The following is a 9,073-nucleotide window of genomic DNA, read 5'->3' on the forward strand; positions in this document are numbered from 1 at the left end:
AAGAACAAATATTGCATGGTGCCACGGCTGTAAAATGGGACTGATATCAGGGTTGGGGTAAGACTGAGAAAAGCTGGGTAAATTGAGTATACTGCACTGAAACAGATGAGGGAGAGAATAATTTAAAAGCAATGTATGATAGGGTATTATGGTTATCACAAAAGTCCACAATTAAGGTTGCATAGTGGAATGTACGTGGGCAGTGGGAGGGGTGCGGGGGGACTGTATACCAGGGAAGGAGTGTTTCTTTTACTTTTCAAAGAGAGGAGTGAACTGGGGTGGGGGGAAGGGGGCGAGAGCTGGGTGGGGAGAGAAGTGCAGCAATGAATGAATGGAAATCCAAAATCTCTGTAAATGTTCATTAAAATTGTTAATAAAAATTATATTAAAAAATTAACAAAGTAAAATTTAAAAAAATATAAAAATGATCAGCCTTGCAGGTCAGATAGACTATTGGAACCTGTGAACCTCAAACTAAACTCATTCCTGCTGTTTAAGTTTACCCAAATACCAGGCAGGCTTATTATAAGTAAACTAATAACAAGGAGAATGTGCAACCTCAGTGCTCCTTGGAGACAAGGATTGTGACACTTCATCTCACATACTTTGGGCATATTGCTAGGAAAGGCTATTCCTTCGAAAGGGACATTATACTTGGAAAGGTGGAGGGTCAATAAAACAGGAAGGATCTGTCTGGATAGAGTTACACAGTGATTGTAACAATGGGCTTAAGTACATGAGAGACACAAGGATGGCAAAGGATAGTACAGGGTTCAGATCTGTTGTTGATAGGATCACTATGAGCTGTACTTGATGCAATGGCACCTAACAACAACAGCAATATAATGGAAAGGAGGTGCCCACTCCTTAGAACAATCAACCACATCAGATCAAATGGGAAGCATTTTCCCAGGAATAAAAGTCAGAAGATTGGAAAGTATAGACTAGAAAGATTAATGGAAACAAGAATCATAGGGTGGAAATTAAAGAGTATTATTTCAATGTATATATCATAATGTCATGATACAAATCAAAATGTGTATGAATGGTTGAGTAGAAAATTTTCTATGTAAACATTTACTCAAATCACAATTATAAAAATAGAATTATTTATAATTTGAGAAAATTTTAAGTCAACACTTGAATTATTTGAAGTTGAAATTCAGCATCTTAAATTTATAAACATTGACCTACTAGGTAATTGTTGCTGTTGTCAGATAGTTGAGTTGGGGCCAAATTATAGCAATCCTATAAAAACCAGAAGGAAATATTTTCTGGTTCTGTACTATCCTCACATGAATTGCCATTTTAGGTTACAATATAGCTCATTGAGGGCCTTCCTCTTTTATAATGACCTCTTTTTCAAAGTATGATGTCTTTTTTCATCATTGTTGGTTCCTCTTGGTAAAATGTCTAAAGTACACGAGATAAAGTCTTTCCTTCTTTGCTTCTAAGAAGCATTCTAACTACTTTGTCCAAGACAGATTTATTTACCTTATGGAAATCCAGAAGAAGAATCGATGTCTTTGAGCTGTGATGTTGGAGAATAGTACTTACTGAATATCCCACTTGAACTGCCAAAAGAACAAACAGATGTGTCTTGGAGAAAATTCAGGCAGATGACAAAGTCAAGGAAAGACAACAAAGCTTCATCTCACATACTTTGGGCATGTTGTTAGGAGAGGCTATTCTGGAGAGGGACATTGTGCTTGAAAAGATGGAGGGTCAGAAAAAGAGAGGAAAACCGTCAACCAGATGGATTAGCACAGTGAGTGAAGGAATGTGCTCAAGTGTGTCAGACGTGATGAGGAGGGCACAGAATAGATCTTTTGTTCATAGGGTTCAGATCTCTTTTTTTTTTTTCTTTTTAAATTTTTTTTTATTCCATTCATTCATTGTTGCACCCTTCTCCCCGCACAAACCCCTCCCCCCTCCCCAGATCTCTTTTTCATAGAGTTGCTGTGAACTGCACTTGACTTGAGAGCGTTTAACAGCAACAAAGACAATAATAATGGAAGTCTGTGGTATGTTCCATATTTTTTGCCAATACCATCATTCAAAGGTATTGGTGCATTTTAAATTCCCCTTATTCGTTGTTTAGCTTTTTGTATGCATGTAAAGAGAATGAAAATGCCATGCACCGGGTCATGTAAACTTTAGTCTTCAAGGTGCCATCTTCACTTTTTAACCCTTTAAAGAGGTTGGGTTTGTTTTTTTTTTGTAGCCAATTTGCCCAATGCAATATGTAGTTTGTTTTCTTTTCAATTTATTTTTTGTGGTTTGTGTAAACTTTTGCAGCACAAACTGGCTTTCCATCCATCAATTCATACACATTTTGCACTGTGACATTCCTTGAAATCCCCACGCGGTATGCACGTTGCCCACTGCCTTCCTGGGTTTCCTGCTTCTCCTTGTCCTTCTTTTCTATCCCTTTCTGCCTTCTGAGCTTTGTCCCTGGGCAAATGCAGCCATTGTGACCTTGTGCAGTTGGTTGTTCTAAGGTGTATGTGACACAACTGCTATTGTTCACCTTTGCGGTTTGTTTGTTATTTGGCTGAAAGTGAAACACAGGTGAGTTCAGTTCCATGCTTGAACATTCTCCACTAAACGTAGCCTTGTTTTGTTTTACATTTTTCTCTCAGTATTTCTTACTGCAATTCTGCTCATCCTTTTATTTCTTTTTTCCTCCTTCTATTGGCATTGTTTGTGGAAACAAGTACATTGAAAGACTTACAACTTCAATCTTTTCTCAGTGTATCATGATGTTGCATATTGGTCCACTTGTGAGGATTTTTGTTTTCTTGACGTTGAGTTAGAATCCATGCTAAAGACTGTGGTTCCTTGATTTTCATGAATACTGAATAGACAATGTGAATATAAGGTGATAAACTGGTCCAAGGATCATGGTGTCGTTGTTAGGTGTCCAGTCAGCTCCCATTCATAGTGGCTCTATAGATGACAGAATGAAACCCTGCCTGACCTTCTGCCATCCTCACAATCGGTGCTACGCGTCAGTCTATCACTGCTAAATGAGATGCATAGACTGTATTAGAAATGAGATCGTAAGTTGAACTTTGTTGTTGTTGCTGTTAGTGCCGTTGAATCACTTGCAACTCATTATGACCCTATGGTACAACAGCACCTTGCTCTGTTCTGTGCCAACCTTATTGTTTCTGATACACCTTCCTCCATTATCCCAGTCACTGAATCAATCCTTCTCTTCGAGGGTCTTTCTCTCCTGCACTGTCTCTCCACCCTCCCAAGCATGATGTCCCTCTCTAAGGACTGGTCCCTCCTGGCAACATGTCCAAAGTATGTGAGATGGAGCTTCAAAATCCTTGCCTCCCTGCTCTGCTTCCCCTGCTTCTCCTCTTGAGGAGAATGGTGAGGATAGGTGGGGAGGTGGGTTGATCATAGAGTTGTACAATTTGATGGGTGTGTGTGGAGGTGAAGCAAAATACTCCTCTAAGGAGCAGCCTGATTTCATCCTTTCCTGGATGAACCTGTTTATTCTCTTAGCAGTCTGTGGTGTACAAGTTTAAGAAATAAGAAAAGAGAGAAAAAAAAAAGAAATAACCAAGGGTTTTTATTTAGCAACTTAAAAAAACACACTAGACATGTCATAACAGATGAAACCAATCAGGAACCCTGGTAGTACAGTAGTTAAACTGCTTGGATGCTAAGTGAAAGTTTGGTGTTTCAAACTCACCAGCCACTTCCTAGGAGAAAAATATGGCATTTTGCTTCCATATAGATTACAGTCTAGAAAACCCAATGGGGTCCCTCTATTTCTATAGGGTTCTATGAGTTGAGATCAACTTGAAATCACACAATAATCACCAAAACCACATCAACCAAAAGCTCCATCACAACTTTTCTGTAGAAAACAACTTTTCTAGGTGTCCTTAAAAGTTATCTCAATTCTGATAAACTCCCCCACAGGCTTCCCATCAAGAAACAGAGAGTTTAAAAAAATATAGATTCCTGAGTTCTATACTTGAGGAGTGATTTTAAGTATAGAGTAAAGGAAGCTCTGATGGTTTCGTGGTAAGGAATTGTGCTGCCATCACAAAGGTCCATGGTTTGAATCTACCAGCTGCTTCTTGGGAGAACAATGGACAATCTCCTTCTGTGCAATTTGTTGCTGTTATTGTTAAGTGCCATCAAGTCGAGCATGACTCTTAGCAACCCTATGAACAAAAGACCCGAACCCTTTCTATAACTATCTTTGTTTCTAGAATTTGATAGTTTCCACAGGCATGTTGTTTAGGAAGTGGATGCCACTCACTCTTGCTTCCAAGCCTGTTTCAGTCTGGGAGCTCCAACAAACGCTGCCCACCATGGGTGACCATTATGCATTTGACACACCAGTAGCAGCTATGTGGCATCACAGCAGGCCCAAGGTACTTTAGTTCAGCAAACTGACAGACCAGTGCTGTGTACTACCTATGAAAACCTGCTGGAGCCTCAGAGGTGAGCCAGTTCTGACTCCAGGGCACATAACAATAAAGCCAGAGAGTCTATATATTTTTTTTTTAGTACCTTAAGGAATATGAGGTACAATCAGGGTTGCGAATCCTGTAATAAATGCCTACTAACAATAACAGCTCTCCTGGCTTAGCGGTACGGAGTTGCACTGCTAGCTTTAAAGCAGGCACTTCCAATTCACCAGGTGCTCTGTGGGAGAAAATGCAAGAGAAAGATGCTCCTTTAACGCTACTTACTGACCCTAACAACCCACCTGACAGTCAGTAATGAGTCCAGTCTGACTCAACAGCATGTGACAAAAAGAACTCATGCCAGAGAACTTAGTGTCCTAATTCTCAAAAAGAAAGAAAATGCCAGCCTACCTACTTATGTTGTTGTTGTGTTGTTAAGTGCCGTCAAGTCGCAGGTGACTCATAGTGACCCTATGAAGGAGAGTCCTCGATGCTTGGGTGCCTTTCATCCTCTCTCCAGGTTCATAGGGTTTCCGGAGGCAAGCTATTATGGAAGTGGATGCCACTCCTCCTTCCACACCTACCTATAGCTACTGATAATTATCAATTTAGGACATCAGTTCTTTAATTCATTCAACGAAGCTTTTATTGGCAGTTTTTGGAGATTCTGAACCAAGCTGCTGGTTAAATATGTTGCTATTACTAGGAGTATTTGCATTGGCTCTAACTTGCAGGTAGACTGTGTGCAACACAATGAAATGTTGCCTGGTTTTAGGTTATGATTGCAGACACTGCATCAGTCCTTCTCATTGAAAGTCCTCTGCCTTTTCACTGTCACCCTACTTTACCAAGTAAAGGGAGAACCAGGGACTGGTTCTTCCTGATAGCATGCCCTGAGTCCATGGGACATAGCTGTCTATGCTTGCATCTAAGGAACTTTTTGCTATTCTTCCAAGACAGATTCATTCACTCTTCTAGCAATTAATAATCTGTTCTGTTATCTTTGCCATCATTCAAGGGCATACATTCATTTTGAATCTTCATTACTCATTGTCCAGTTTGTTTTTTTTTCCATCCTCCTTGTTCTGTTATACTCAACTTTCAACTTTAACTTTTTTTTTAAAAAAACCCACAATTTTATTGTCGCTATATACGTATTAGGGCACTCTGGTGGCTTAATGATAAGTAATTGGGCTGTCAACCCAAAGGTATGTGGTTCAAATCCATAGCTGTTCTGTGGAAAAAGATAGGCAACTCCTCTCGTGCAATTTACTTCCTTGGGAACCTGCTGAAGGGTGAGCTATGGGTGGGTTCCAACTCTACAATCCGTAACAACATGTATATGTAACAACATTTTCCATTGAAACCATTTTCAATTTTACATTCCAGTGGGATTATTTCTACTCATAGTATTGTGCAGGCCTCAGGACTCAAGCTTGTTTCCAGAACTTTCTCATTTCCTCAAATAGAAACTCTCTACTCTTGAAGCAGTAAGCCCGCTCCTCCCCTCACATCCCGTCTTTAAATGCCAGGACTTTAATTCATGTTGGCTAATGATGGTGAGTCTTTTAAATTGTAGACCTTTAACTGCCTAGGCATCATTAAATAAAGCCATTACATGGGCCTCTTCAATCTAACTGATAAGAGATTGGGCTACATACAGCATGAAGTAACTCATTAGGGATGACTTTTTGCCTTTTTATACACATAGTTTGTACGAGTGCGCTGAGGGACTGATGTTTTTTCACTGCCTGTTTGTCTTTGGGAGCACTTCCGTCATTGCAAGTGCTTAAAAGCAAGTCTGGAGTGTTTAACTTAGTTTTATGAAATTATCAACGTTTACAAGTCAATGCTGACATTAGAGCCAGCTGCTTGAAGTGTTAGCACAGCTGCTTTATGAGGGGGAGAACAAAATCTCACCACTGCTCCTTGTTCCTGGTTTGCAATAAGAAAATGTCTAAGTGAACCAGAAGCCCATAACACACTTATATTGCTTCTTTTACCACTAGCTCAGATTTCTAGAGAAAGAAATCAGAGCCAGTGGTAAAAGAAAGAGTTTAGGACTCTACAAGCAAATGCCAAAAGCTATCCCTGGTTCTGAACCTGAGCTATATTATCTGAAGTTTCCAGGATCTGATTTTTCTTTTTCAATCGTATATGTGACTTACGTGATTATTTAGAACGCTTCAAGAAGGCCGCACTCGCAATTAAGGTTCTTCCTGGGTTGAGGTCAACAGTCAGCACTTCCCCAAAGACTGCATGCAGCTCCATACTCCTGAGCAGCCCAGGTCTGCTGCAAGAATCTGTTCTGGTCCTGATGGACCCAGAGACTGGGATACAAGCTACTTAAAGCAATTGAAATCTACTTAAAGAAAATTCTTGAGCAGGCCCAGGCTACACCACCTGATGCTGGGGCAGAATTAGGCAGAGAGAAGGCATTCAGTGCAAATCTAGAGGCTCTTTAATATGTTTAAGTCTGGGCTCTGACCAGCCCATTGGTTCTTCAAAAGTATTTGATGAAAACATGACTGTGTTTAGGCAAGGAAATGTAGACATTTGCCATACATATAATTTTGGGAAAAAAAATACATGTGAATGTGATAGAAGAGATGATCTCTTTTTCTTTTTTTCTTGGTCCCTCTCTTTCCTTTCTTCTTTAGTCCTCAGAGACTAAAACAACTTCAGCTTTGTCCTGGAAGTGTAGTTTCAGCAGCTTCCTGCTGTTCCAGTCTACTCCAGCTGTCAATCAAAGCGAAACAACAGAAGTTGGCCACAATTCAAAAAAGGAAAGAAAAAAATTCTTTTATGACACATTGTGACACATGTTGTGTGATTTAACCCGACTATGATTTCTTGTCTCACTTTTAAACCTTCCTTCCCCATTTTTTAATTGTATCATTTCCTTTAAATGTTTCTTCTTATTTCCACAATATTGTCCTTTGGGTGCAATTTGCTCAGAGTGGAGTAACTCCTAGACTAGCTGAGTTAACTGAAGCCAGCAAATCTTAGGTAAGAAAAGGCTTTTAAAATTTGAAAACTTTTAGTGTAAAATGGAGGTAGTGGCCAGTGACTTACTGACTCCTAAGCTATGTACCAAGATACCCTGCGGTGCCACAGTAAATTCACAGAAAAATGCAGATTTTAAGGAAAACACAGCAATCCTTGACATTGAGGAACAGAATAAGAAAAAGAAGCTCTGAATAAGCAAAGCACTCCTTAAAAATACAAAAAAAGGTAGGAGGCATCTCACTCCCTGATTTCAAATCCTACTACACTGCCATCGTGGTTAAGGCAGCATGGTACTGGTACAATGACAGACACATAGATCGATGGAATAGAATTGAGAACCCAGAAATCAGCGCATCTATCTATGGTCAACTGATTTTTGACAAGGAGATGAATGGAGAAACAACAGCCTTTTTAACAAATGGTGTTAAAAATTGGAAAACTATTTGCAGAAGACTCAAGTAAGATCCACATCTCACTCCATACACAAAAACCAACTTTAGGTGGATCATGAACTAGGACTGAAACCAAGGACTATAAACTTCATTAAAGAACAGCTTGGAAGAACTCTAGAATTCCTAATCTACAACATAAACAGTCTTCCAAGAATCCTGAAAAACTTACAACCAGGAGAGGATAAAATAGAGAAACGGGACCTTCTAAGAATCAAATCCCTATGCATATCCAAAAACTTCTCCAGCAGAGTAAAAAGGGAAGCCACAGACTGGGAAATAGTGTTTGGTAATGCCATGTCAGATAAGTGACTTATATCTAGAATTTATAAAATACTTGAGTATCACAACAAGATAAAACAATCCAGTTGAAAAATGGGCACAGGATAAGAACAGACATTTCACCAAAGAAGACATTCAGATGGCCAACAAACTCATGAAGAAATGTTCAAAATCCCTAGCTCTAAGAGAGATGCATATCAAAACAACTATGAGATATCATCTCACCCCAGTGAGAATAGCAAAATTTTACAGAACAGCAAGCAACAAATACTGGCGAGGTTGTGGAGAAACTGGAACCCTTTATTCACTGTTGGTGGAAGTGTAAAATGGTGCAACCACTGTGGAAGGCGGTGTGGTGCTTTCTCAAAATATGCAAATAGAGATACCATTTGATCCAGCAATTCCACTACTGGGAATGTACCCCCAAAAGACCATAACTGCCACCCAAGCAGATATATGTACACCCATGTTTATTGTGACTTTGTTCACAATAGCAAGGAGTTGGAAAAAACCTAAGTGCCCATCAACAAACGAATGAATAAAGAAGCTGTGGTATATTCACACAATGGAATATTACGCTACATTGAAAAACAAAGAACTCATAAAATATTATTCAAAGGTGACCGAGTGAAATATCTCAGTCACAAAAGGGTAAATACTGCATGGTGCCACTGTTGTAAAACTGGACTGACATCGGGGTTGGGGGGAGACTGAGAAAGATGAGATAAATAATGTATACTACACTGAAACATCGAGTTGCTATAATCAAGGATGCTTTCGGCAGAACGTTAAATGATCCCGGAAGTATTAAAAAAAGATGGAAGGAATATACTGAGTCACTGTATCGAAAGGAATTGGAAGACACAGAAGAATTTCATGAAACAACATATGGGC

The sequence above is a fragment of the Elephantulus edwardii genome, unplaced genomic scaffold (assembly GCF_000299155.1).
Source record: "Elephantulus edwardii isolate Elephantulus edwardi_28Jun2011 unplaced genomic scaffold, EleEdw1.0 scaffold00047, whole genome shotgun sequence".
Classification (NCBI taxonomy): domain Eukaryota; kingdom Metazoa; phylum Chordata; class Mammalia; order Macroscelidea; family Macroscelididae; genus Elephantulus; species Elephantulus edwardii.